We start from the raw sequence: 24,478 nt of genomic DNA on the forward strand, positions 1-24,478 counted from the left end.
TTCTCTGTGGATGATAACAACAACCAGGGGACAGTTTGGTTCTTTTTAGCATCTCAATTAGTTTATTCCACAGTGTCTCTCTTTTGTGATACTTCTCCTAAAAAATGTGTCTTGGAAACATAACAAAGGAGTAGATAAAGAACATACCTCCAAAGTAAACAGAAAACTTATTACCATTTAGCACCTGTGAGATAGTATGTAACTAGACCCCACCCATTGAACATCATTTCTTGGTAGAAGTGCAGCTACACGAGGGATCCGTTGCAATTCTGTCAGTTTCTTAGAAGACAGAGGATAAATCGTGGGCTTGTTTTTCCATTCTCCCAGCGAAGGCAGAGCTGGAATGCTGGTCTTCCAATTCCTAGAACAAAGCTGCCTCTTCTTCCTATAAGGAGTGTGGTAGTGTTGGAGCTGGTGTCTAGGTGACCTGGAAGATCTTTCACGTAGTTTATATTAATATTTCATGGTAACGTTTGAATCAAGTTGCTTTTGAATTGATAATGGACAAAATTGATAAAGGGATTTCATTATCCTCATTCATGCCAGTATAAAAATTTTTGGAGAAATCTTGGAGATAAGGATAGGGTTGGGGATAGTTTGGTAGCTTAGACTCCAAATTGGCCAGTAAGAAAACTACTGTCTTCTCAATTCCATGTGACCATCTCTCTAGAAAGAACTTCACTTGTGTGAACTGTCACCTCACCAGGCTGACCTTCCTTTTCTTTATTTCTACAATGGACATGGTACTAGCCCTTTGTCTGAAATGTCATTTGCAAATATCTTTTCCTGTTCTGTCCGTTGCCTTTTAGTTTTGTTGATTGTTTCCTTTGCAGTGCAGAAGCTTTTTTTATTTTCATGAGGTCCCAATAGTTCAATTTTGCTTTTAATTCCCTTGCCTTTGGAGACGTGTCAAGTAAGAAATTGCTGTGGCTGAGGCCAGAGAGGTTTTTCCCTGCTTTCTCCTCTACGGTTTTGATGGCTTCCTGTCTCACATTCAGATTCTTCATCCATTTTGGGTTTATTTTTGTGAATGGTGTAAGAAAGTGGTCTAGTTTCATTCTTCTGCATGTTGCTGTCCACTTCTCCCAGCACCATTTGTTAAAGAGACTGTCTTTTTTTCCATTGGATATTCTTTCCTGCTTTGTCAAAGATTAGTTGGCCATACTTTTGTGGGTCCAGTTCTGGAGTCTGTGTTCTATTCTGTTGGTCTGTGTGTCTGTTTTTGTGCCAATACCATGCTGTCTTGATGATTACAGCTTTGTAGTAGAGGCTGAAATCTGGGATTGTGCATGAAAAACCTCTCTGACCTCAGCCTTAGCAATTTCTTATTAGACACTTCTCTAAAGAAGACATTCAGATGGCCAGCAGGCACATGAAAAGATGCTCAGTGTCGCTCCTCATCAGGGAAATACAAATCAAAACCACACTCAGATACCACCTCACACCAGTCAGAGTGGCTAAAATGAACACATCAGGAGACTATAGATGCTGGAGAGGGTGTGGAGAAACGGGAACCCTCTTGCACTGTTGGTGGGAATGCAAACTGGTGCAGCCACTCTGGAAAACAGTGTGGAGGTTCCTCAAAAAATTAAAAATAGACCTACCCTATGACCCAGTAATAGCACGCCTAGGAATTTACCCAAGGGATATAGGAGTGCGGATGCATAGGGGCACTTGTACTCCAATGTTTACAGCAGCACTTTCAACAATAGCCAAATTATGGAAAGAGCCTAAATGTCCATCAACTGATGAATGGATAAAGAAGTTGTGGTTTATATATACAATGGAATACTAGTTGGCAATGAGAAAGAATGAAATATGGCCTTTTGTAGCAACATGGATGGAACTAGAGAGTGTTATGCTAAGTGAAATAAGTCATATAGAGAAAGACAGATACAATATGTTTTCACTCTTCTGTGGATCCTGAGAAACTTAACAGAAGACCATGGGGCAGGGGGAAGGAGGAAAAAAAGTTACAGAGAGGGAAGGAGGCAAACCATAAGAGACTCTTAAAAACTGAGAATCAACTGAGGGTTGAAGGGGGGTGGGAGGGAGGGGAAAGGGGGTGATGGGCATTGAGGAGGGCACCTGTTGGGATGAGCACTGGGTGTTGTATGGAAACCAATTTGACAATAAATTTTTATATTAGAAAAATAAAATAAAATAAAATGGGCATGGTAACTACAATTGCTTCCCGTTTGCAGAAATACAATATTGTTCTAGAGCTACAAGGAATAAGATGTTGTCTCAAAGCAGCCTTTCACTCAATTCTTCCTGTTTTGTTTTGGAATTGTTAGCTTGTGGAGCTTGCTTTAAAGCTTTAGGGCTTTGAAGATTTGGAGCTTATCCTTTCTGAATGTTGTTTACCCTATAAATGATGTATTTATCTTCCTAATTTAAGGCATTTAGCAATTGCTAGAACTTCTTAGCCTATTTGGAAACCGAGTACATAAATGCTGTTTGGTCACATGGGCACATCTCTAATTACACTACCTGGGCTCCCACACTAAGTTCTTTTCATAGAACACTAATCTATGAGACAACCTGAGAAAGTATTTCTCAGTGAGTGTGTGTTGTATGGAAGGCTTTTTATTAGGAATTCATGTGGCCCGAGGGCTTGGAGTCAGTGTAATCAGGGTGGAGTCTCGTGGTGCCGTGGATCTTCTATTCTCTTGCGCTCCCTGTTCTAGCTTGCAGAAGCCATGAACAGCTGCAGGGGAGATTAATTAGTAATTAAATTTTTAATATTTTGTATCATTCAGAGCAACCCAAACATGTAGGCCACTGGGACATGAAAGCCACGGCACATCGATGCTGTAATGGGGACGCAGTCTATCCCCGCAGAATGGGCCCTTGCTGGTTTTTATTTGGCTTCTTGAGAATTGAGATCAGATCTGGGTCTTATGCTGTTTGAAAAAGGGAATAGGTGTGGATGGCTTTATCTTCCTTTCCCTATATTCTCTTGGGAAAAATTTAGGAGCGTCTTGTGATTTGTTAGGGAAAATAAAAGCCATAGTTGCCTATATATCTGTATTGTCTGTTTACTAATAGCTTTCTTTGAGAGCTATGGGGAAAGTTAACGCTCTGTAGAAACCTCATATATATAAGATATGAGTGGGAGTACAATAAAATAAAATGTGGGAAAATTCCATTTGAGAAGAAAAACAGATCTTCATTTGCACTGTCCATGTTTAGAAGATACGGTTTATCTTGAATTAGTCTGTACCTGTCGGAGAACTTCAACAGTTAAAGAACAATGAGATGGGGGTGGAGGAGTGGTTAGCTGACTCAGAAGGTGCCTGCCAAGAGTTTGATGACGGGCAATTAATTTTTAGATTGTATATAATTGCATCTCAATAACATTTATACCTCCTCCTTTTTTTTTTTTAGAAGGTGATGCTTCTGTTTGTGTCCTATGTGACAAATCATAATAAAGTTAAATTTTAATCTTTGTTTTGAGTGCCATGAAAATGTAACATTTTTCCGAGTGGAAATTTAGGCCGAAAATATACTGTGGATCACGACTGTACAAAACTGTCACACAGAAATGTCCATTTCACCTACCCCAGTGTAAGAATGTGCTCCTAGTGTGTACCTTAGGTTAGCCCCTGGCAGTGATGGAGCTGAGCAAGCGGCTCCTGCTGAACACCATGCAGAAGCCAGCCCCTGCCTGGGAGACCGGGGTGGGTGAGGGGTTATCTATGGTGCCTTGGCCGTGGTCTCTGGGGTAGCCTTTAACTGATTTATTTGCCAGACCTTGATGAGTCCTTGGCTCCGAGGTGCTTGTGTGTTACATTGCACAGCATCACTCCATCCAGGCCTTGGTTGAAAGAGAAATGCACAAGGCTGACTCCCGACGTTCTTCTTTTTTCAACAGCATCTTAGTGGAAATGATTAGCTCTGTGTCCACACAGAAGCACACATCACATTTGCAAAGTTAAAGAGCTTTCTTGCCTGGACTGGTTTCCTTATTTCTTTCATCTTCTCCCACTGTTTAAATATCTGTTTTGGTGGTAGCCTTGCTCTGAAACCCCATGGTCCTCCCCTACCTTTTTTTTTCAATTTAAAAAGAAACTAAACAGCAGAGTACAAATCCAGCTACATATATATGTATATGTGTGTGTATATGTGCACATATATGTATATATATGTACATGTATATATGTGTATATATACACACATACATATATATGTACATGTATGTATATATGTATATATGTACATATAAGTGTATATATATACACACATATATTTATGTGTTTATTATGTATGTATGTATTATGTATTTATTTATTTATTTATTTATTTATTATTATTTTTTTTTGCTTAAAGTGATTAGACTTTACCGTTGTAAGTACATATGAAAATTACATTTTAGGCATATCTCTGATAAGATATTGTCATTGTCCATTTTGATACCCATTTCTTATATGCTGTATGGCCAAACTAAAGTAAAATGGTGATAATGATGGGTGTCATTAGACAGAAGGTTGGAGGTGGTTAATAACCAGTTCTACATATCACCGTTTGTCACGGTGAATAACTGGTCTGTTCTCCACACAAAATATCACACTGGAGTATAACTGTTAAGGTTCTTTTCACACTGTGGAAAAACTACCAGGAAAGTCATACATTGCCTTTCGGTGAATATATTAAGTACCAGTTTAAAACTGTAATTTGTGGTGTTTCATAGTTTGAGCATACATATTTCCTTATAAAACTCTAAGCTGGAATTTTATTGAAATAAAAGATACCAATTGGGCACAGACTTCTGTTGAACCAGCAGGTAATAGTTTTCATTTGTAAGTGCAGACAGGGCCACTCGTGAATTTTGGAAGGTGTTTCTCGGCTTGGTCCCTGGGTCCTCACCCAAATGTCCTCCTAAACTGTGGAGTCATATTGGAGTTCAAGGCCATAGAAGGGAATTGGAGTGCGTTTTGCTGTACTGAATCACACCTTACTTAAGTAAAGTAAAACATCTTATAACTTTATTCACAGAATATTCCTTACTGAGATAACCTAAAAGTGTGTAATGCCTTAAGCTTGAACAGCAAAAAAGTAATTGTGAGAAATACCAGACTATGAAGTCCTTGAGGCAGGATTATCTTTTGTTTCCTGACATATAAGAGACTGACAAATTCATATTTACTGAATAAATGAGAGATGTTGTCATCAAGTTCAGTAATGATGTAAGTATCCATACCCTAGAGGTCTGTCAGATAATCCCATCTGGATTTGACTTTGGGCTAGTGCATGGTAAAGGTAGAGCTGCCTTCTAATTTTTCCAGAGGGAATATGTATTTACATCAATACAAAATATGTACAACTGAGGCAAATGACTTTTGTTAAAGACAACTGAATGATGGCTGTTGATTCAGCTAACGTTTCAATACTATACCATTCTGTTATTTTGGGGATGGTATAAAAATTAAACATCAAGTTATTTTCTGTATCCTCTATAGAATTGCTGAATATATTACTCAGTGTTTCCTAATACAAAGATCAATGTGATAAATTCTTTGAATTCAACGATAGGAGACAACAGTTACCTGACTGATGAACTGATAGATATTTCCTTTCTTCAGGAAAAAAAAAAAAATGCAGGATTATCATATGACTCTTTTTGCTTGGGCTTCTATGATTCATCTTCTCCTTCCTTTACCACATCAGGTTTCTGATACCTCCTGACCAGTATTTGAAATGTCATAAATAAATGCCAGTTATAAGCCATTTCAAAACTAATTAATTCCCTAAATCTAATTCATGCTTTTTAAATGAAAATAAGCTTTGAATCTGTGTACATATATGTGCCTGTAAACATCCACAAAATATGTAAACTTCAGACTTTTTAAAAAGAGGGGGTTTAATTCTAAGTGGATTCTTTGCTTATATTGGTAGTAAACACTGGTTCCATTAGAGTAACATACTCTTTTGGTATAAATAAAAATATAAGATTTAAAGTGGGCTAAAGAGATAGAATATTTATTTGTCTCTTTTTTTTAATGTTTATTTATTTTTGAGAGAGAGAGAGAGAGAGAGAGAGAGACAGGACATAAATGGGGGGGGGGACAGAGAGAGAGAGAGACACAGAATTAAAAACAACTCCAGGCTCCGAGCTGTCAGCACAGAGCCCGCCACGGGGCTCGAACCCACAAACTGTGAGATCATGACCTGAGCCAAAGTCGGACGCTTAACCAACTGAGCCACCAGGCACCCCATTATTTGTTTCTTTTAAGAAATGTGGAATTTCTTGAAACTTGAAGTACTAGCAGCCATGTGCACAAGACCATTACCTGAATCATTGTGAAATGTCTTGAACTCTTTTTTTATATTGGACCACTTATATGAAAATAGTGGAGAATACTGCTTCCTAGATGCTGCTAGATGTGCTAAGCTCCTTAGCAGTAAGGAATCTTCTTGGCTCTCTCTGCCACCCAACCTACACAGAGTGATGTTTTACTTCCCAAATGGCCAACTTATGTTAAATTGATCCTTACCCAGGCAGTCAAAGTCAGGAAACAGTTTTTATAAACAGCATCCTGGATGACATAATATTCTATGTAATATTAATTTTAGGGCTCCTTTTCTCATCAGCCAACCCAGCATAGCTAAAAGTTATGATGTTCAACTCTGTTTATGGGGAAATCTATTTTAACAGTCACTTGTAGATCAGACCTCACAACCAGCAAGGGAAGAAAAAAGAGGGAGGATTAGAGTGGTCTGTTTGCAGCTGTTAGAACAAGTTTCCTGGAGCTCCTTCTGAAGTAAGGGTATGAATGGAGATGTCATTCAGGCCATTACTTCTCTACCATTATCCATCATATTGGATGAGCAAAACAGAAAGAAACAATGGGAATTATGGCTGGAGACATGAGAAAAGGACTAAAATGTATCGTGAGAACTGGGACTCTTGGAGAATGGTTTTGTGAGAAGATAAATGGGATTCAAGAAGGCGGTGGCCATTGTATATGATTTTCCAAGAACTACTTGGAGTTTCTCTCTCTTATTCATTGATTGATTTCTTCACTCATTTATTCACTTTTTTCCCCCTTTTAACCATTGATTGCTGAATTGAACATAAAATTTCTGTTGAATTGTTGAAAAATATTAAAGAAGACCTAAGTGAGTAGAGAGACATCCTGGGTCCATTGCTTGGAAGATGTACTATGAAGGTGGCGTGCTTCCCCAATTGTTCTACAGGTTCAAAGCAATCCCTATCAGAATTCCACTTTTCTTCTTTGTAGAAGTTGACAAGCACATTCTAAAATACATATAAAAATTTAAGGGACCAAGAATAGCCAAATTAATCTTGCAAAACAAAAGTAAAAGACTCACACTTCCCACTTTCAAAACTTTACTTCAAAGCTACAAGAATCAAGCCGTGTGGTACTGGCATGCGTATACCTGTAGATCAGTGGGCTGGGATCGAGAGTCTAGAAACAAACCTTTATTTTTATGGCCTCCTGATTTTCAACAGGGGTGCAAAGACATTCATGGGGAAAGAATACTTTTTCAACTGGATATCCACATGCAAAAGAATGAAGTTGGATCTGTACCTCAGATCACATACAAAAATTAACTTACATTGGATCAAAGACATAAATGTAAGAGGTGAAACTATAAAATTCTTAGAGAAAATATAGGAGTGATCTTCATGACCTTGAATTAGTCAGTTAACACCAAAAGCACACACAATTGAAGAAAAAAAATAGATACATTGGACTTCTTTGAAAGTAGACACTTGTGTGCCTCAGGTGACACCATCAAGAAAGTGAACAAGCAACCTATGAACTGGGAGAAGACGTTTGCAAGTCATATGTCTGATATAGCCTATGTTAAGACTCTTACAACTCCAGGAAAAGGCAGATAACCCAATCAAAAAACAGAGGATCTGAATAGATATTTCTCTAAAGTTCCAGAAGAAGCTAGCGCACATAGGAAAAGATGCTTGATGTCATTAGTCATCCAGGAAATGATCAAATGAAACTACAATGAGATACCCCTTCATACACACTAAGATGGTTGTAAACAAAAAGACAGTAACACTTGTTGGCAAGGATGTAGTGAAATTGGAACTGGCATTCATTGCTGGTTGATTGTAAGACAGTGCAGCCACTTTGGGAAACGTCTAGCAGTTTCTCAAAAGATATGACATAGAACTATCATGAGACCAAGACATTCTATTCCTATTATATTCAAGATGAGTTAAACATATATCCGCATAAAAACCTGTACATAAGTGTGCATGGGAGCATTATTTGTAATAGCTCCAAAGTGGAAACAACTTAAATATCAATCAGTTGACGAATGAATAAACAAAAGGTGGCATATCCATAAAGTTGAATATTATTTAGCTATAAAATGGAATGAAATGCTGACACATGCTATAACTATGGATGGACCTTGAAAGCATCACGCTATAGGAAAGAAGCCAGACACAAAAGACTTTATATTGTATGATTCCATTTCTATGAATAGGCAAATCTATAGACACAGAAATATTCGTTCCTGATGGCTGGGTGGTGGGGAGAATAGGGAGTGACTACCAATATGTACAGGAGTTGTTTTGGGAATGATTAAAATATTCTAGAATTAGGCAGAATTAGCCAATGGTATTGATTTCACAGTCTTTGAATATGTTAAGAACCAGTGATTTTACATTTTTGAAGTAGATTTTATGGTATGTGGATGCTGTCTTAATTGAAAATATTTTTTTTAAAGCTCTGTGTTGAGCAGTATGCCTGGAATACAGATATAAAATTGTGCATGGCCTCTGCCTTAAATAAGTTCACCATCTATTGGGAAAATCCAGACTGACAATTACAGCAGAGAATTCATCCTAGGGAAGATGCATGTACAGGCTAGCTCTAGAGAGCAGAATAAAGATCAGTATTTAGAAGCAAAGCGGTCAGCAATACAGTGTAAGGGCAATGCCTTTCTAATAGTAAGGGCAGTTAAAGTTCAAAGTAGCTTGCCTTAGAGGATAGCAAGTTTGCCTTCACTGGGGGCATTTGGAATGATACTCTGGCATTGTCCAAGTGCATTTTTTAAACTTTCTAAACCTCATTTATTAATCTTGGTTAATAACATATCTCGGAGTTGACATGAGGGTCACATGAAGTAATGGGTGTGTGTCTAACGTGTGAATACACTATCTTGCACGTAACACTGTGATCACTGTCATTCCCCCCACCATCATCATTATCAAATGAATTTTGGCAAGAATTCTGGAAAGGAATTCAGGCAACAGATGGGAAAAATTGATTTGAATGATGCTAGTATTTCATGGTACTCGTATTCTTGGTTGCAAGGCTTGGAGTTTTCTGTTCCCTGATATAAAATTTGGAAAGAAGTACAAAAGACCTTGATTCTATTCCAGGTCCCTAAATTGACTATTTCTGTTTCTAAGACAAACTACTCAGCCTCAATAATGGCTTTGTGCTGTTTGCCGTGATAGCTAGTACAGATGTGTGATTTATTAGCATTGTTACTGACAAGAATCTCCAGTGACCTTGGAAGACGGCCTTTGTGACTATCAGTAGAACTCTGGTTGACACTGAGAAGGATTGTAGGTGAGACAGTGTGAGGGTCAAGCAGAAGGAGACCACTTCCTTGATTTTGCAAAGAACATGTCATCCCTTGAAAAGAAACAAGTGGAACAACCTAGTTAGACCTCTGGAAACAATTATTTAAGATTTGTTAAGAGGTCCAGAATTTCCGTGATTGGCCAGGACATCTAGTGGATAGTTACTACCTCTCTCTGGGTCTGTTTCAATATCTATCTGTAAATTGGACCTGAGGAATGATGTCGTTTCTTATGGTGATTCTAGCTTTGAGTTGCCATGGCTTTTGCCCCACATAAAAGAAAAAACTCTATAGATTTTCCTGTCCTTTTATTACTTAGGTATAGGCAATTTTTCTTTAAGATTAGAGTTGAAGTTGACAGAAGTCACTGTGTGAAACCAGAGGGAAGTTTCTGCAAACTGAAAGACAGAGTTTATGTGTTTTTCTTTAAGATAATTTGAACCCAAATTCATGGTGTTCGAGATGATTTGGAACCTATCTCATAGCCTTTGAGATTATTTGAAAGACAGTATGTTGCTGTCCTCTATCCTTTGTCCAGTCCTTTTGGTTATTTCTGTGGCTTCTAATGCATAGACTGGAAAGCCAGAATTAGAGCAATAACCAGTCTTGTCCTTTCATCTGACATGTGCATGAATCATCAACATCTGTTTCTGTGCATTACACCATAATCCCTCTTGTAATTGAGCAAGGTTCGCTTTAAAAACAAAAATCATGACTTATGAACTTGTCACAATTTAATAAGCCTATCATTGGACTCTTGGTATAATTTGTTCTTATTATATCTCTCGATTGCAGAGACTAAAGCATGCAAAACTATGGTTAAGTTACTGTTTGTCCTTCGGAATGCCCTGGAGGGCTTGTTACACACAGATAGCTGGATTCACACCCCCACCCCAAAATTTCTCCAGTGGGGCCCAAGAATTTGCATTTCAAGAAGTGCTTAAATGGTTGGGGCGCCTGGGTGGCGCAGTCGGTTAAGCGTCCGACTTCAGCCAGGTCACGATCTCACGGCCCGTGGGTTCGATCCCCGCATCAGGCTCTGGGCTGATGGCTCAGAGCCTGGAGCCTGTTTCCGATTCTGTGTCTCCCTCTCTCTCTGCCCCTCCCCCGTTCATGCTCTGTCTCTCTCTGTCCCAAAAATAAATAAACGTTGAAAAAAAAAATAAAAAAAAAAAAAAAAGAAAAAAGAAGTGCTTAAATGGTTCTGTAGTGGGGACCACACTTTGAGAACCTTCAAAGCTGCTTGTCAACCAAATGTTTTGTAAATAGCACCTTCTTCCTCCTTTCTTTCATCTCTACAGCTGTATTAAGGCTCTGCCCTTGTCAACAACAGACACTAGCCTGACATCTTCAGTTCCTGCGTAGGAAACCCTTACTCAGAGAAATGTCTTTGTCTGGCTACATAGTAAGTTGACAGAACCTACAACATTTGTATTGTTGTCGTTCATCAAGCATGATCTGCAACTGCGATTCTTGGAGTGAGCATTTAGATTTAGAAAACTAGAATTCCACTTGTAGCTTGGCCATGTTTGGAAGCGTGAATTCAGTTATTTTATCTCTGAACCTCATTTTTATTACCCATGATATGAAACATTCTCTGCTTACCATCTATGTTTCTGTGAATAGTTGATGGCATATTGTGCATTGAAGTACTTTGTAAACTATGAAATGCTGTACAAATATTTTTTTCAACCTCATCCCAGTTATGAGATGGAGTATCTTGCTAAACATAATGTATTTTATGATAAGCGTATCCTTCCCCCACTCATCTAGGGTAAATACCAACTTTGCTAACTTCTCAGGAGGAAGTAGTACAGTATAAACTTGCCACCTTTTGCATACAATTCTTTCATTTCCTTCCTACATTGAGTTACCTCCTGATTTGCTTCCAAAGGAAGCAGTTAGAACTTGTCATTTAACTATTTCTGCATCTGAATACATACATGTATGGGAGATGCAGTCACATGTATATTCACCTTATGAATTTTTCTTCTAGTATCCTGGTAAGATACCCTAACAAGTCACATTCATTAAGAATAAAATAAGTGAGTTGCTATTTTGCTAGAAATTAATCTCTTTTTTTGGCATTTGCCGTGGAAAGAAAACTGAGTTGTGCCAGGAGAAATGGATTCTCCTCCCAGTTCTGCAATTAACAGGTTGTGTAAAATAAGTCAGTTCCTCTCTCTAAGCCTCCGGTCCCCATTTGTAAATGATGTTAGTTCTTACTCATTCCTTCCACTCTCAATGTCTATGATGTTGCAGTTATAAGGCAGCTTTTAAATGATGTCTCTCATTTTCTTGAGACACTCTGAGGGAGTACGCATGTTGACTTGATTCTATTCTAGTAGAATAGAATCTTTCATGCTTGAGGCCTGACATTTGCTTTTGTCTTGATGCAGTAAAACTCCTCCATACCTTTCCTTCAGGATATGGCTGGTCCCTGTGGAGACCTCTCTAGGTTTCTTAAGGCTATATTTCTGTTGGTGTGCTTGGAAATAGAAGAAGAGGATTATGTTCTTTTTTTGCCTCCTTGGATGGATTTGTCAGGGGTGGGGGGTTGGCAAGGCTTTCGTGTTTTTAGTGAGCTTTTCCCTTCAGTAATATTCAGAGGATCTCCCTTATTAACACATAGTAAAAAGTATTAGTTCTGTGTTGTTGTGCAACAAATTGTTTAAAAACCTGGCAGCTTAAAAAACACATTTTCTGATGTTTTTCCATGGGCTAGAAATCTGGGCACAGCTTAGCTGAACCATCAGTTATCTTCCAAGTCTGCAATCAGGGTATTGTCCCAGAGTCTCATCTGAGGGCTCGATTGGGGAATGATCTGCTTCTAAGCTCAGGGAGTTATTACCAGGCTCAGTTTTACCTGGGTTGTTGGACAGAAGGCCTTAGTTTTTAGCTTCCTGTTGGTTGGGGACTGCTCTCAGTTCCTCACCGTATGGACCTCTTCAATATGGCAACTCATTACATCAAAGCATGGAAGCTTGGAAGGCAATAGGTAGAGTGTGTTCATAAGATGTAAGTCATACTCATTTGTGACCTAATCTTGGAAGTGACATCCCATCACATTACTGCATTCTTTTTGTTAGAAGTAAGTGATTAGGATCAGACCCCACTCAGGATGAGGGGATTATGCAAGGCTGTGAATATAAAGTGGGAATCATTGGTGGCCATTTTGGAAACCTGCCTACTACAGAACAAGGTAGAATTAGACTTATCATCTGCAGGGATGTAGCACAAACATCAATTCACTTGTGGAATCTGGTGGATGTGTGAAGTTAAGGGGTGGGGAGAGCAGGTGAGATATCAGGAGAAGAATGCAACCAAGAAGATGTAAGCGGTTATGAAAGGCTCCAACAGATGTAGGAGGAATTGCACACTCTGAGAACATTAGAGCTAGATTGGGTTTGGAGATCTTTTGATCTATTTTCTCAAAGAATCCAAGGCTTATAGAGGGTCACAGTGATGGTAGCTGAGCGAAGAATTGGGCTGAAGTCCTCAAACCCCTTTCTTCAGATTGTCAGCTTGTTATTATGGAAATACCTCTGAACTGGGAGTAAAGAGATTTGTTCTTGTAACTTTTGATTTGCTTGTGAGTAGCTGTGTGACCCGGATCAAGTTACTTCCTTGAGTTATGGTTACTCAGTCTACATGAAGCTATCATTTGTTCATGTATATTTATGTGCCTCATGAACACATTAGCTCTTGTTTGTGAAAATCCTTTATAAACTATATAAAATTCTTTATAAACTATATATATTATTCTTTATCAGCCTTTAGAAAAAAAGCATGTGTTTTGCTGAAATTAATGACCTAAGTTTGAGGCAAGCAAGCACCTCCTCCTGCCACAAAACATGAGTATTATTTCATTGAAATACAGATAATTTTATCTTTTTCTATGTCAGTGTAAGTCATCTATTGGTACATGATGAACTACCCAAAAACATAGCACTGTTTATTTTACTCATGAATCTCCAACTTTGGTAGTGTTCCATGAGGATGGCTTATCCCTGCTCTGGGAAACCAGCTCAGATCACTTGACTTGCGGGTGGAAAATTCACTTTTAGCTTAGATGAGTAATGACCAGTGTTTGTTACCAGGAGCTTGGCTGGAGCTGTGCATCTGGAACCATGGTTTCTTTCCATGTGCATCTTCCACAGGCCGGTGGGGCTTCCTCATAACCTGATGGCCGAGGATCACAATCACAAGGGCAGATGTCGCCCAAAGGGATGGTAGACATGCATGCATTTTTCATGACTTAGTGTCATATAGTGTCATTTCCACTGTAGGGTGTTGTTTGAGGTAGTCACAAAGACTCGCATAAGCTCAAGGACAGAGGACACAGACTCCACCTTTTGATGGGGTTGTGGCAAGGTTCTATACGAACATGTGTGCAAGAGATACTGTTGTGGCCATCTTTAGAAAATACAGTCTGCCATTGTGTTGTATTATATTCTATCATGCCATAGTCTATCATATCATATCAGAATGGTTTATGGTATATTGGTTTCTATTATTAAGTACTTATTACGTGCCAGACACGTTGGCAGTTCTGTAAGTCTCTTAGAGTTCACTTAATTCACACAGCAACCCTGTGCATTAGTTGTTATTCCCGTTTTCACAGATGCGGAAACCAAAGATGTTCATTTTAAGTCAGTTGTCTAAGGTCAAACCAGCTCGTAAGTTGCAGAGTTCAGATTTAAATCCAGTTGATCGAATTCTGGAGCCCCTACATTCAACCCCTCTGCCAAATTGCTTCTATGTTTTTCTCTGTATCACGCTCTGTATCACGCCGCTTCCATTCTCTTACCTGCACTTTCTGCACCCCCGTCTTCATCCGTCTATGTGAGCAAGAGTGAGTGGACAGGGAGGCAGACTGATTAGGGAGGAATCACATGCAGGAAGTAATACCTTTGGAAAGGATGGACCTGAGCCTGTCCTTAGGCACTCCAGGGGTTAGTGCTAGGAGGCCCCAAGAAAGGAAGCCGCATGTCACCAGTTCTGTTCAGAGTTTACAGTGGCTGTGATTGTGCCTTTAATTTAAAAAGACATGTAAGAGTCTAAGGAAATCCAGGGAGAACAGCTAAGTAAGAAGAGGTAGATCAAAAGGAAAGAAAGAAGAAAGAAAGAAGAAAGAAAGAAAGAAAGAAAGAAAGAAAGAAAGAAAGAAAGAGAAAAGAAAAGAAAAGAAAAGAAAAGAAAAGAAAAGAAAAGAAAAGAAAAGAAAAGAAAAGAAAAAGAAAAAAGAGAAAGAAAATGGGAACAGGACCAATATTTGAAAACTAACGGAGTTGAGAGGCGTCTATCCTTATCGCACAGAAGTTCAGCTCTGGAATCTCACTGGATGATCTGTCTAATAAATTAAATCCTACTTGTTTCTATATTGGGATTATTATTATTATTATTTTTTTACCAGAGTCCACCTCACAAATTGAGAAAATCACAATTAGGTTTTGTGCCAGTGAGTATCTGTTTTAAAAACTTATTTATTCATTGAATTGTGTACTTCCATTTAACCAGCAATTGTGAGGCCCCTACTGAATGCAGGACACTGCAGATTAAAATCAAGGGAGCGCAGTTTTTACCTTTGCCCACCCCACGAGGGACTTCTAATGTAGGCAACAGATGAGTAAACAGATGACAGGATATATAATAACTATAATGACAAGTGAATGAATAAGTCTCTGTGAATTCACAGAGTAAGGTGCTCCAATCGCCTTCCAGAGAGATCAGAGGAGGCTTTTTAGAAGTGGCATTTAAGTCGATATATTAAGGAACTGGAAATAGTTCAGCCTGGTTGGAGCTCAGGGTATGTAGGGCAAGTGTCATGAGATAAGCCTGGAAAAGAAGGCAGGTAGATAGGTTTCTGCAAATACATCTCCTACTTCTGTCTTCCTGTCTGCCTGTATATACAGTAATGACTCAGTACCAGGAATCTCAGGCTACACTCAGCACAAACATACGTAATATTGCATTTCTCTGTGATCCTTCTACCTATCTGTCCTCAGTGCAAATACCAGCAACACATCTGAAAACTGTCAGGATGGGGGCTGGAAAGTCTTATGTCCCATCAGGGTCAAATCAAAGCAGTCCTAAGTCAGTGAGTCCGTTAGGGCCACCCTTCTTTCCTCCAGCCTCTCTTCTTCATAGGCTACCAGGCCTGTAGCACTGTCATGCGGTAACACTCATGATTTGGAAGTGCTTTACTACACGAAGCACATTCACATTGTCTCTTGTTTCACTTAGCACACGTGAAATTAGTTGTTAGCTCATCTGAAATAGGACAAAACTGAGGCCCAGAAATGCGATGATTTAATTTCACCAAACACACACACACACACACACACACACACACACCACCACCACCACCAACAACAACCACCACCACCACCTAGAGAATCCAGTGGTTAAATTTGTTTCTTCTGCTTCTAGTACCTAAGTGGTCTTCCCATTAACTGGGAACTCTGTTCAAATGAACCCTGAACTGGAAGCTTGTTGCATAAAGTGGCTTACTGGGTAGAACAGATTTTTATGGGAATATTCACTTGGGGGTTTCTGGAGCTTTGCTGAGTACCATTCTGCTCACTCTGGAGGCCACTGTGAGGCATCCCTATCTCTTGTGTGGAAACCAGTCCCCGTCCACTGTGGAAACTTTCCATGTCATACCTCGGAGCTTCCAGGAAAGATCTAATGACCATTTTGTTGCCTAGAGTGGGAGTAATGTTGGAAGGGTGCCACCATGCATGTGGGGTCAGCCTCACCATTCTCCCCCTGATCCAACCATGAGTTCCTGTGGATCAAAGCCAAGCCCATGAGAGAATAAAGGAGAGAATGAAAGAGCCGGAAGAGGGTGGAGGCAACATGGCACAGTGGACAGAGCCTGTGAAATCTCATCTAAATCCTGCCCCTGACTTGTTACATGATTTTTTGCCAGGCAAGCGGACTTCCTTTCTTGTGCGCCAGCATTTCCGCTCACAGTACTGAGGATTTGGACCCCAGGTCCCTCAGGTTCTAATAGAAAATATCCCATGAGGTCTTCATTCCCTGAAGGAGGCACATAGCTTGTTCCAACTCAGACCCTAATAGGGGGATCAGCCCTACCGCTTAACACTGCCTTTCATGACCTGCTCTGGTAGATGTTCTGAAAGTGTCATATTTCATGAATAGAGGGAACTTGACCTGGTGAGTTGAGCAAGTTATCATCAGGCAGGAATTTAAGTGCTTACTCACTTTTTATCCCTGATTTGTTTCATTGTGTTTAGACATTTCCTTACACTTCCTGCCTTATTTTGCTGCCTTAAATATGGGGAAAATAAATGAGGAAACTCTTGGGGTGAAGAAGAGGGAGGGGAAAGACCGAATAGGAGGAGGGCTGCGGGTGTAAAAATTGCCAGCCCCTGTGTCTCTTGTTCTAGAAGAATCAGGATAGTTTGGATTCACATCTAGAAAGTGGCAAGAGGGGCAAGGTAGAAACCAGGAGAGGCATAGCTGATGTTGATGGCAGAGCTTTTTGTAAAATGCTGCATGTTTCAATTTGCCCTTGTCCCACTCTCCAGCATGGGAAGGGTCCTTGGAGGTCTTACGTTTCAAGTCCCCTGGTCTTACAGAGGAGGGCGTAGAGATCTGGCCGGGGACTGACTCTCCCATTCACATTGTTACCACGCATCCCTCTCATAGAATGCACACACTGGGAGGCAGTGGGTGCAAGGGCCAGGTGGTCCTAAGATGCCTCAGTACTAGTTTGGCCTGTTCTGGATTCACCTAAATAGTCATTACTTTGCTTGACAGTAAAGATTAGACCTAGTTGATAAGAAACCAAGACTCTTGCAGGAATGGCAGGAGATGAAGCCCTCCGATCATGGCCATGATATTTTCACAGCGGGGGCCACTGTCATTCCTGGAACATATGTGGTTGATGTGTTTAGAGGCCTTGAATTTATGAAAATAATAATGAGATGTTCCAACACAAAGCGGTTTCCCATGTTAGCTGGCTGTCGGTGGACAGCTTAAGAGAAATCTATATTCCATTCTTTTATTTTGTTGTACTCATTATTGATTACATTGAGGGGCTGGATCATGTTAAGATACGATTACAGTACCAGAATATATTAACTCTCCCTGTAAATTAAAGCTCCACATTATTAATTGAAATCCAGGAACAATATAAATTGATCGAGCCTCACTGCGTTGCCGCTACCTCTTCAAATCCCTCCCCCCGTTTTTTTGGGCGGGGGGTAGCATGGATGTCTTCTAAAGGGATTAGAGGACGTTGGCTTGCCTGATAGCTCAGAAATCTGCAAATACGATTTTCTAAAAAACTGATTTTATATAGTTTATGTATTTTTGGTAGCTCCAAGCCTGACTGCCAGAACATTCTGCTTTATAGTAATGCTCTGGTTTTACCACTGAAAGCTGTAGCATTGTGCTTTATCTCATTATCTCCAGATTGCAGCATCTGAGATGTAGAAAGACTGATAAACCTAATAACTATAGACTCTGCTTACCTGAGACTGAGTAGCTCAGAGGCCTCCACTACCGCCCATTTCTCCTTGGGGAATAGGTTTATTTTTTTCAATAAAAATTAAGTTTATGCTCTCATGACCGCCTCACACCCTTTCTCCAAGTGGGTAAGAAACAAACATGCACAGGCTCACACATCTATTCTTGTTCCCTGTTTTGCAATTTCTGGGAAGAAAGGCCTTAGAATGGGAGAATAGATTTAGAAATTTAATCTGAGGATGTGTCATTGTTGTGGTATGAGATATCTAATTGCCCTTCTGCTTGTCAGGATATGTGTTTTTAAAGCTACTATCCATCAAGGCCTTTATTTTTAATTTTAATCTAGCTTCTTCCCACCTCCCTGACCCTGTTTTCTCTTTTTTTCCTTCTCCTCCTTTCCTACTTCTCTCCACTACCTCGTATGCACACAAGTAGACCCACATCCACTTACACAGCAGTATGGGTGGTACAAACCTATATGCACACATGCACGTATGCACACATGCATACAGTCATGGACACACAGGTACACATATACACACATATGCCATGTACATGCTTACACGCTTACATATACACATGTGTGCACACCTGGTAACTACGTAATAGTCTTAGTATTGCCTAAGTTCTTACCATTTGTCAGGATCTCTGCTAAACGTTTTGCATACATTGTCTTATTTAATGTCTAAGCTTGGGAGGTGATACTCGCTATATCCCTGTTGAACAGATGAGGAAACTGAGGTTTGCGGAGGGTAAGTAAATTTCCCAAAGCCATATATCTCATAACTCAGTGCTGATTACAACTGTGGCTCTCTGGTTCCAATGCCCATGCTTCTGTCTGCTATACAGTGGTACCCTGAAATAGTTCCCAGAAAAGAGTTAGCCCCCTAAAAGAAAGGATTTCTTCACAATGAAATCAAATTTTTGTACATTGCAGTTCATGTCAAGTAACTTCTCTAGACAATGAGGAGACATTTTATGGTGGATATAATCCAGACTAGAAACCGGAATGTGTAAGTCCTTTATCACATTCTCTATCTCTTCCTGGTGATTTGGGGCAGGTACCTAAATGGGGGAAACGGTGCAGTTTATAACCTCATAGAAACGTACTTAAGTTCTGTTGAGATGGATGCCGAAAGAAGTCGGTGAGAACACATGCAAAAATTATCTACATTTGAGGTCTGGCTACTCCTGTTCTTTACCTCTTACACCATCTTCTCCTCTTGACACATTCACCTAGTTGTTTGCCCAGGGAGGGAAGCCATCTCAGATCGCATCTGTGGCCTCTTGTTTATTCTAGCAAACACTTGGACTGGCTTCGCTATGACCTCACTGCAGGGGTATTCGGAGCCAAGGCACGGCTCTTAGTTGGCGTGTGCATTTCCCACTCACTGCAAGAACCAGTAGTTTAGGGCTACCCAGAAGTGTCTTCTCCAGAGCACTGCCACATACGTATTGTCCTTAGTAGAAATGAGAACAACCGAGACATAGTGGCAGAGCTAATATTTAGAAAATAGGGCTTATAATGACCATTCCAGTTCTTTTCCTTCACCAGTTGATCATTCCCACCTTGGAAGTTGATGGACATGTGAAGGCTCAGGATTGGTGTGCGTTCCAATACGGTACCAAATGTTAAGGTCTACTGTTGGGAAAGGTAGTGTTGGTGATCTCTGTCACTATATTTACACCAGCAGTGAGTACATTGGTTACGAGGCTTTCCTGAACTTTGTGTGTGTCTCAGATGCTGTAGTATTTTCACAAGGTACTTTTATGGTAAGAGAAAAAGGATGCTCTTTGCTGTTAATGTGACCAAGATACTTCAAAGTCAGTCTTATTTTGTTGGCATCAAGAGAACCCTCCTGCCCCCATTTGCCACTCTCCACAGCTTGTTAAATTGAACAAGACTTCTGTGTTACAGTGATTTGTCCAAAAATTTAAAAGTATAATTCAACATAGAGCATAATAAGGAATCATATAAAGCAGGAGCCAGCAAAGCCACAGCCTTTGAAAAATAAAACAAACAAAACAAGTCTTTGGGTATTAAGCATGGTGGCTGTGTCCTAAGCTCTCATTTATTTTTGGCAGTTGGAATCTTTGAAAAGCACAAATTGCTGGCCCGTTACACTTGCAGGCTTCAAGTTACTGGCAAGCTGACTGGTAAGACTGTCGGTTAGGAGTGGTGAGGCACATTAGATTGTGGCGAGAAAGTTGTCTGAACGAGCATCCCGTATTTCTAGAAGAGAGGCAGAGGTAGCTGTGCTGCCCAATTCATGAGGTGGTGTATTAAATGAGATATCAGGGAAAGCAGTTCGCTAAACCTTAGTTGGTGTCCGTGTATCTTTTGGCAAAGTGTCTTCTTTTGAGCCTCAGGGAGCTTGTTGGATCTGGAGAAAGAAACTGGGTCATAAGATGTTTTCAGTAACAATTGCATATATTTCTCCATAGAGAAATAGTGTCCAAACTATGAACTCTTGTAGAGAGTTCCTATTTTATTATTAAGTTTAGTAATAAACCTAGTTTCTTGTAAAGCATCTAGTGTTTCCAAATATTTTTAAATGTGTTGGCCCCTCATCAAACCAATAGGTCTATATGGGAACAGATCCTGTGTGAGTTAGCAGGCTATAAAAATAAACCTTCCCTTTAGGAACTTAACTTTAGTAGGGAAATCCTAACATAGGCACGGACAGAGAAGATAGAGGAGGAGCCATAGGAGGAGAATGTAAAATACACGTCTGTGTGTGTTGGGAGTAGGAGGGATGGTGGTGGCTGTTGAAGTCACTTTCCGCCAAAGAGATAGATTATTCTCCCCTGAAAAAAAGTCACGCCTGTGCCTGGCCTTTATTTCATGGTCAGCTATGGGCATTGGGTGATGCCGGTGAGAATGATGCTCTAGGAGCAGAGATATAAGCAATTTCAGGAAACCCTGTGCAGTTTAGCATTGTCTTGGGAGAAGGGTATGAGAAGGGAGGAACGTTAAGAGGTCAGATTAGAAAGATGTGATTCCATCTTGGAGGTCCTTTCACCTCAGGTGGAGGAACTTGTGTAAGTGGTTTGAATATTAACTGGATTAACTGACAGAAAATTGTGCGGTGTTCCTGGGGCCTTCCTATCTCTCGGTTTCAATTTCCCCATCTGTCAAATGTCAAATAAGAGTTTTTAACCTTCTTCCTTTTTTTTTCTTTAATTTTTTTTTTTTTTTTTTGAGGGAGAGAGAGTGCGTGTGCACATGTGTGCCTGAGTGGGTCAGGGGCAGAGAGAGAGGGAGAGAGAATCCCAAGCAAGCTCCAGTCTGTCAGCACAGAGCCCCTTGTGGGGTTTGAACCCACAAACTGGTGACATCATGACCTGAGCCGAAGTCAAGAGTCAGATGCTTAACTGACAGAGCCACCCAGGTGCTCCAAGAGTTTTTAGCTTTCTAACCTCCGAGTTATGACTCTGATCTCTGATGTTTCATAAATCCTTGAATAATTTCATCTTAGTCTCCCGTTAAGATTACTTATTCAGTACATATAACTGTAGTGGTTTCTGTAGTAAACAGACAGTATTGTAGTAAATACCCGGTGGGAACTAGGACTGAGAAAATAGTCATGTGTTGCTGATTTAACTATGATCTGGAAAACTATGAGAAGTAAGCATGGGCCATCATCAGCTCATGAAACTCATGGGCAAAGGCCGGAAAGTGGGGGTGAGCTTGACCTATGTTATCAGTTTTCTATTATCCCTGTGACAGTGCCACTAACTTGGTGACTTAAAGCTATACGTTTCTTTATTGTCTTCAAATTCTGTAGTTTAGAAGTCTAGTACCTGTCTCTTCACCTAAGATAAAGGTGTTAGCAGAACTGCTTTTGTTTCTGGAGGTGCTAGGGGGCAATTCTGGGGGCTTTTCCAGCTTCCAGCGGCCTCCCGGATCCCCTGGCTTGTGGCCTATTCTGAAGGAAATTCCCAGTCCTTTCAAAGCCGGCAACCTTGTATCTCTCTGACCTTTCTTCTAAGGGTATGTCTCCCTCTGACCACAGCTGGGAAAGGTTCTCTGCTTTTTAGAAGTCATGTGATCCGATTCGGCCCGTCTAGATAATGCAGGAGAACCCTTCCATTTCAAGATTTAATCACATCTGCAAAATTCCCTTTGCCAAGTAAAACAACACGTGCACAGCTTCTGGGAATTCGAGTGCAGATATCTACGACTGAAGTGTTGTCTCACCTACCACTGTCTGTTTCTGGGAATGCCAATGATCACACATGGTTAATGCATAGACAGTGAGGCTGTCCATGAGAAAAGGGATCAGTAGCCAGATTGTGGACTGTGTTTTGCGCTTCATGTAGAGTTCTGAGGTTATTCTGATGCCAATCGGGAACTATTCAGTTCTTTTTTAGCACAGGGGTATTTAGTCTGTAATTAACTGTCCAAGTGGGTAGCTCTGTGGTACCCAACAACCCTTTGCATTTATTTCTATGAGAAAAATTGAATCTATTTTTCGACTCCATACACTGGAACACAATTCAGTGCCATCGTTATATTCTCACCATTCTCATCATTAATATTCTCACCTCTTTTTACCACGTTCTTTTTCTACATCGTCTCCCTAACTTGATTGTCTTGGAGACTGAGGGAATGCCATTCATGATCTGTGAGTTGTTGGGTAAAAAGTTCAGGAAGGTTTTCATTGGGCAAAGGTGTTTCGGGTTCTGGAAACTGGAACTTGGTCACGGCAAGAGGTATTTAGGAGGACAAAGAGATGCCTGTTCCTTGCAAGGGCAGCCCATTGAGTTTGTGCTTTCTGGAGCTGACAGGGCCTGCGTGAGGAGGGGGATAGCCTCTTCACATATTTAACTCAGGCATAACACCCAGTTTCCTCTCAGGTCCCCAAGGAGCAGATCTAGGATGTCTAATGACAGAATTGGCCCTGAATCTCTGCACGTTCAACGTAAGAGTGGGTAGTTAACTTGTGTGCTTGTTCGAGAACGATTCGTAATGCAGAGGAGGAGCTGGTGAATAGACGAAGCCTAGTAAATTGGAAGATTCTCCTGATGGAACAGGGAAATTGAGATTTATTGTTTAGTCAGTTTTAATTACAGTGTTGTGTTGCAGAGGAAAGCAGCTGAACAGGACGTTGGCTTGTAACACCACCAACGTGGAATCAACCTCAAAGGAGATGGTTGTCAGAGCAGTGTTCAGTGCCCGAGCTTTTACCAGATGAGTCACTTGTGTGAAGATATCTTGACACAGATAGAATCGAGGTGCTCACGTTATATCTGATCACAGAAATGTTAATGCAGAATAGCAAACTGGCTTTGATCTTCATGGGATTGCAGGCTGGGGAAGAAAGAGGGGGTGCATTTTTAAAGGTCATCTCTACTACTTAGGAGAAAACACATTTCGTGCCCATGTGAGACTGCCTTTCAAGATGGGAAATGAGTCCACTTGAGGGAAAACTGCAAATTGTTTTCTCGGTGTGAATTTTGTGTTAACGTGTGTGTTTGTGTGTGTGTGTGTATCCATGCACGTGTGTTTTTGGAAGAGTTTAGCATCCTAAATAGTTATTACTTCTGTGTTGTAGTTGATGACATCTAACACCCACTGTGGTGCATGGAGAGGAAGAACCTTCTATCTCCCACTTTAGGTGTTAACGATGTGGCATAATTTTACAAAAAAAGGCACACAATTTCAAATGTGACTTCTTTCCTAACTTGTAAGTAGAGTTGACAGCAATGAATTTATCTCCTCTGTGTAAACTCAGAAAGAGTATCTTTTGAATGAGTGGTAGTTGAATTCATACCAATGGATGTTAGAGAGCAGAGATGAATCGGTGTTTATTTGGGTGACAAGGAGTGTCTACAGGGACGAGGCTGCTTGTCTGAGGTTGGATAGCAGGTCAGGGGCACTGCCAGGACCAGAACCAGCATCGTCTGACTCCCAGCTACATCTTGGTCCACTACAGCTGCCTCTCACGTTTGACAGTCTGTGACTCACAGTCCAAATCTATGGTGATGTATATAATATTTCACTTTGATTCTAAATCAGCAAGCCATTTTTAGAAGTACTTACACTGCGGCTTTACATTTTACACTATTCTTATGGATTCTTCAGGTTGTCTTCTGGAACTCTAATAAGAGTGACCAGAGGCACCATTTATTCATTACAGCATTCCCCCCTTATCCATGGCTATGCTTTCTATGATTTCAGTTACCTGTGGTCAGCCCTGGCCCAGAAGTAGAGGGTCCTCCTTCTGGCCTGTTGTCAGGTTAGTAGTGACCCAATATTACATCACAATGCCTCCGTCACTCGCCTCACTTCATGTCATCATGTAGGCATTTTATCACCTCCCTTCATCACAAGAAGAAAGATGAGTATAGTCCAATAAGGTACTTTGGGAGAGAAAGCCAGAGACCGCAT

The 24,478-nt window shown here is 40.4% G+C and overlaps 1 protein-coding gene and 1 long non-coding RNA gene across 11 annotated transcripts in view; one reads left to right on the forward strand and one right to left on the reverse strand.

Moving 5' to 3' along the window:
* LPP (LIM domain containing preferred translocation partner in lipoma) overlaps nucleotides 1-24,478 on the forward strand; it is a 679,749-nt gene that overhangs the window by 338,826 nt on the left and 316,445 nt on the right. The window lies entirely within an intron of this gene.
* On the reverse strand, nucleotides 19,003-24,446 carry LOC147577354 (uncharacterized). 2 transcript variants are annotated; one of them, XR_015240199.1, is made up of 3 exons: nucleotides 24,273-24,446; nucleotides 22,633-23,398; nucleotides 19,003-20,468 (listed from the first exon to the last, which is right to left on the reverse strand). It is a non-coding gene; the product is annotated as an uncharacterized LOC147577354 (long non-coding RNA). The 2 variants fall into 2 exon arrangements; XR_015240200.1 differs by lacking the exon at nucleotides 22,633-23,398 and having other exon boundaries at nucleotides 19,092-20,468.

This window comes from Puma concolor, chromosome C2 (assembly GCF_028749965.1).
Source record: "Puma concolor isolate L17-30 chromosome C2, mPumCon1.1.hap2, whole genome shotgun sequence".
NCBI lineage: Eukaryota > Metazoa > Chordata > Mammalia > Carnivora > Felidae > Puma > Puma concolor.